The sequence below is a fragment of the Propithecus coquereli genome, unplaced genomic scaffold, assembly GCF_000956105.1.
Source record: "Propithecus coquereli isolate 6110/MARCELLA unplaced genomic scaffold, Pcoq_1.0 Scaffold478, whole genome shotgun sequence".
Classification (NCBI taxonomy): Eukaryota; Metazoa; Chordata; class Mammalia; order Primates; family Indriidae; genus Propithecus; species Propithecus coquereli.
The window spans coordinates 854,200-859,878 of NW_012150596.1; positions in this window are offsets into that span (position 1 = coordinate 854,200).

Consider the following 5,679-nt stretch of genomic DNA (forward strand, 5'->3'; position numbering starts at 1 on the left):
AAGCTGAATAGTACTCCATGGTATACATATACCACATTTTATTAATCCACTCATGTATTGATGGACACTTGGGTTGTTTCCACATCTTTGCAGTTGTGAATTGTGCTGCTATAAACATTCGGGTTCAGGTGTCTTTCTTATAGTGTACCATTTGTTCTTTTGGGTAGATGCCCAGTTAATGGGATTGCTGGATCAAATGGTACTTCTACTTGTGCACCACTTCTTAATGTTTCTGCTGAAACAGTAGTGATAATATTAGAAGAGTCAAGCTCTGAAAATAAGACATCTTCGATTTGCCATTTTCCTTGTTTATCATAGAACTGAGATTTAAACATAATGATAAACCTGCAATATCTTAATGTAAAAATTTCTAGACTTAACTATATGTCTAACGTTAAAGCTTGAAATTGTAATTATCTTGACCTTTTTTGTTAAGGTATGTTTATACTATCTTTTAAATAAACAGCATAAGCTTTGGTTTTTAGGCAATTCTTAAGAAATTATAGATAAGGTTAATAAAAATTTGTATAGCACTTTAGTGCTTTTGATATCACCTTTTACTGGGAATATATTGATTATTATATTGAAATACTAGTAGTGTTAGGCTATTGATTTAGTGTATTTACACTCACTATAGCATCTATTTAATATAATTGATTCGGTCAATTACCAAGTATGTATTGGACTAGTATGTGCCCAATAATATGCTAGATGAAGTGGGGCAGTGAGGAAGAAAGGTGGCATTAGGCATGGACCCTCCTCAAATGGCAGTTGTAATGTTTAGATTGAGACAAGGAACCCAAGGAAAAACAAACCGAGGCAGTGATTCAGCAGTACTGCTTCTAGAGCCTAGAACAGTGCCTGGCACATAGTAGGGGCTTAATAAATATTTGTTAAATGAATTATTTTATCCAATGAATACACTTGCACACTCCCACTCATTCATTTGAAGAGGGTCATTGACTTCACTACTACCTCCTCATCATTCTTGGTGATTTCAATATCAAAGTAAATTGATCCTCTTCTTCCCCTTGTCTTTCCACCTCAGCAGCCCAACTGATCAAACCAAAAATATAGAAATCATCATTGATTTCTCTCTCTCCTTCATCCCCCACATCCAAGCCCTGTTGGCTCTAACTCCAAATATATCCAGAATCTGAATACTTCTCCCTATTTCCACTCCCACCACGCTAATACAAACCACCATCATCTCTCACCCACAGACCTGAAAAAGCCTCCAAGCTGGACTCCCCACTTGCACTCTTGTCCTCTTCCAAGTAATTTGTTATGCAACAGCTAGGGCGATTTAAAAAAATCACTGCCCCCAAATGCCCTGATGGCTTTCTATTAAAATGCCCCAATAGTACTTAAAATCCAAACTCCTTCCCATGGCCTGCTCACCAGGCCCTGAATGATCTTGCCTCTGCCTGTCTCTCCAGACTTATCTCAGAACTCTCCCTAGTCCACCACTCTTCACTCACACAGGCATTACTTCAGTTTCTCATGCCTACCTCACAACCTTTGCAAATGCTTCCACCCGGGATGCCCCTTCTCCAGCCAAGCTGGATCTTTCTCATCCTTCCAACTATTTAAGTAAAATCTACTTAGAAATCCCGACCATCCTATCTATGCTAACCTACGCTTCCTCCCCACCCAAATCTTCCTCGATGCTATTACTGTTGAACCTTCTTCAGAGTAGTTATTACACTCTCAGATCATCTTGTTTATTCACTCCTCCCACCACCCTAGCAGGATGCAAGCTCTAATAGCCAGGGCTTTGTCCTGGTCTCTGCTCGATCTTCAGTGCCTAGAACAGTGGCTGGCACATAATCAACAGCCAACCTTTTTTCAGGGTTGTATTCTGTTAGTAGGTACACGTTTTTAGGAGAATATGAAGAACTTTGAGTAGGTCAAGGGAAGAGGAACAGTAACGGTTATGTGTAACATATTAATAAAACCAGTGAGATAAGATTTAGAAAACGCAAGGCTCACTGGTAGTTAATCAGTATCTGGAAACAAAAAATTAAATTATTTCATTTTATTCTTTTTCTTCCTCTTCATAGGGAATTGGATTTGAATTATAGCAAAAGGCCTTGGTGAGATATATTAAGCTTCCTGACAGGTAATCACTAGGACCTCAGTGAGGAGCTTACAGAATCCTCATTTCTAGAAATCTTACTAGATATAAAAAGTCTTTCTTAAATGAACTATGAGAAATTTCCTTGGGAAAACTTCTTGGTTTGATTTCTAAAATGATTTGATTCTCCGACTTCCCTATAATCTTCTTCCCTGTCATTTTATTCTCTCTACCTGCTCTGCAGACAACCAGAAATTTTACCAAAATTGTGTGTCTTTACAAATTTGTTTGGATCCCTTTCAACCTCATGATATATATTATCTCTAACCATTAGAAAACTATCTCTATCCCTGATTAAAATGAAGAAATCAGGACCTGATTCAAATGCAGATGCCAGCATTTCTGCAGGAGAGTGGGGATTTGGGCCAATTGGCAATAAAACTGTATTTCATTTATATATTTACCAATATTTCTGTTAAAAAATTAGTCTCCACAACAAGGTACCGGGCTTCATTCCCAGTTCCACTTTGATACTGAAGTCACCAAAAATGATGACGGGGATAATGGTAAAGCCAACAAACCACTTCCAATGAATGAGTGGGAGTGTGCAAGCATATCTGTGGAATATAAGAACAGGCCTGCAAATCTTAGCATTTTTGCCTTTTTATATCTGAGTCCCATGCAATTGGGAGTTTGCATATAAAATTTTCAGAAGTGTTAGTTAGACCGTTCATTCATTCAATGAATACAGACTACGGGCCAGGCATTGGTCTAGGTCTGGGAATAAAAGAATTAACAAGGGGAAACTGAGAAAAGATAGACCATAAATATGTATTTTTAAAAGATAAAATTCAGATGGTAAATGCTAGGAACAAATCAAATCAGGGTGATGCTCTAGAGACAAATTGGTGGGAGGAGAAGTTTCCTTACTAGGGTGATAAAGATGAAGTCTGCTGAGAAGGTGACATATAAGCCAATACTCAAATGATGAGAAAGAACCTACCAAGTGAAGAGCTGGGGGAAGATGATTCCAGACAGAGGAAAGAGCAAATGAAAAGACCCTGAGACAGGAAGAAGCTCGGCGTGTCCAAGATCCAAAAAATGTCAGTGTGGCTGGAGCACAGTGAGCGCTGGAGAGAGTGGTTGAAGATGAGGTTAGAGAGGTCATGGGGGCCAGACCACAAAGGAGAGGGGCCTGAGAGCCATGGAAAGAGGATGGATTTATTTGGAGTGTAATGGACTGGATTCATTCTGGATATATTTTGGAGGTAAGGGTGATAGCATTTGCCAATGGATTGGACAAAGGGATTAGGGAGAGAGATGAAAGGGGAAAGATTAAGGGAAAGAGATGAAGAATGGCTTTCTAGGATTTTGTACTGAGCAGCTGAGTGACCGACTGGTGGTGCTATTAACTGTAGTAGGGAAGACAGGGGAAGGAAGAGGTTTGAGGAGTGGAGCAGCTGAAGGCTTCCATCTTGGCCAGGTTAATTTTGAGACGTCTACATGACACCCAAGAAGAGATGTAAAATAGGCAATTAGACATGTGAATCTAAAGCTCAGGGATGAAGTCAGAGCTGGAGATATAAACTTGGTGACATCAATATCATATGGATGATATTTAAAGCAGGGTATTGGATGAGCTGTCCTCAGGTGAGAGTGGAGAGGACCAGACCAATCCCTCAGGCACTTGAGAATTTGAAGGTGAGGCAGGGGAGACAGGGCCAGAAAAAGGGAAGGAATAGTCAGTGATACAGGAGGAAAAAGAGGAGAGTGTGGGTGGAAGGCTAGAGAAGAAAATATTTCAAGAAGGAAGGAACAGTCAACTGTGCCAAATGCTGCTAGAAGGTGAAGATGAGGACAGAAGGTGGCCATTGCATTTGTCAAGTTGGAGGTTGTTGATGATCTTGGTTAAAAGCCATTTCAGCAGAGAGCTGGGCATTAAACTCAAATGGAGGGTGTTGAGAAGAGAATGGGCACCAACAATGTGGAGGCAGCAACTACAGGCAAGTATTTTTAGGAATTTTATTGTGAAGGAGGATAGAGAATAGGGCAGATTCTGGAAGACAATATGAGGGTAATGGAAGGTTTTTGTTTTTGTTTTTTTTAAAGAAATGGGTATTGTTAAATCAGGATGTATAATGATGTGATACTGCAGAAGAGAGAAATGGATGTGCAAATAAGGAGAGGATGGTTGTAGAGTTGAAGCCCTGGAGTAGGCTATTTCCATTGGAGAGATGCAATCAAGTTGCTTTTGGCTGGGCAATTCAATTGATCAATGCAACTTGCAGGGCGGCTAACGTCATGTTTAGCCTTGTATTGTGTCCAGTGGTTTCTGCATCTCGCTCCATAAAGCCATCACACATTTCATACTTTTGTTCATTTGGGAGACTGGACTAGCTTTTAAGTGGATTCATGCAGAACTATCTGCTTGAGTCACCTGTTGAGCAGCAGTGGAGACCAGGAACAGCAGAGGTGAGCAGCAGCCCTCATTGATTCAGGAGCATATGTGAACACACCCTGGGGACTCCAAGAAACACTTTGAGGAAGGAGAATACACCTTGAACAGATTTCAGAGTCTTGCAAATGTAGGTGATTGAGGGATCTAGTGTCATTTGGGGACCGATATGAATGTGACCTCACTTGTACCCAGGGATTGATGAGGCTCTGGTCAAGTAAAGTGCCTTAAGGTCAGTGCCTCTTAATCTTTAGCATGCAAAACCTGAAGGGCTAGTTCAAACTCTGGGCCGCCTGGGAGATTGTGATTTACCAGGTCTGGGGTGGAGCCTGAGATTTGGTATTTCTCACAAGCTCCCAGGTGCTACTGATGTGCTGGGCCAGAGACCACACTTTGAGAGCACTGGCACAAAAAAGAGACTGATCCCTTCCTGGTGGGGGTAGTCAGGAAAAGCTTTATAGGAAAGGCATGTGAGCTGCAGACATGCGTAAGCGATGCAACCAACAATGGGAGGAAAGGAAGGGCTCTTATTTGTTTGCGTTGATGGCAGCTTAAGCTAAATTGATCATGTGGTGATAGACGTTGATTATTAGTAAAACTGTAATGAACACGTCTCCTGTGCTACCAACCATTCTAAGGAAATACTGATCTTAGATAAACGCAGTCATAAGGGATGTGTTAGTTTTACCAAACAAATATGATGGAAAAAGATTTTAATGACACTTGGCTATTTCTGTACTGTGAATTTAGATTCTGTGAATCCCAATTCATTTATAAAGGAGGAAAGAAAGAAAGACACAGGTGTGTTTCATTTTCTATCATAAAATATAATAGGTTATTAATAAACAATTCAGAATAAATCCACAGCCAGCCCCCCACCCAGGAAACTTTTGTTTATTTACTAGCTTCAGGCTCTACCCATCCATGAAGAGGCAGCTTTACTGTACCTTTCTATAGACTGAGATTCTTTTGTTTGTGTAGTTTGATTTTTAAATTAAACAAAGACCAACAGTGTTATCTAGTCTTTCTGGAGGTTCGCACAGATGAACAGTGTTTATGCTGAAATTTCATGATTGGCTTATAGTTATCTTGTTATAAATCAGAAATGTGTTTTTGTTAAATGCAAGTTTCTTTTAAGGTATCTTTT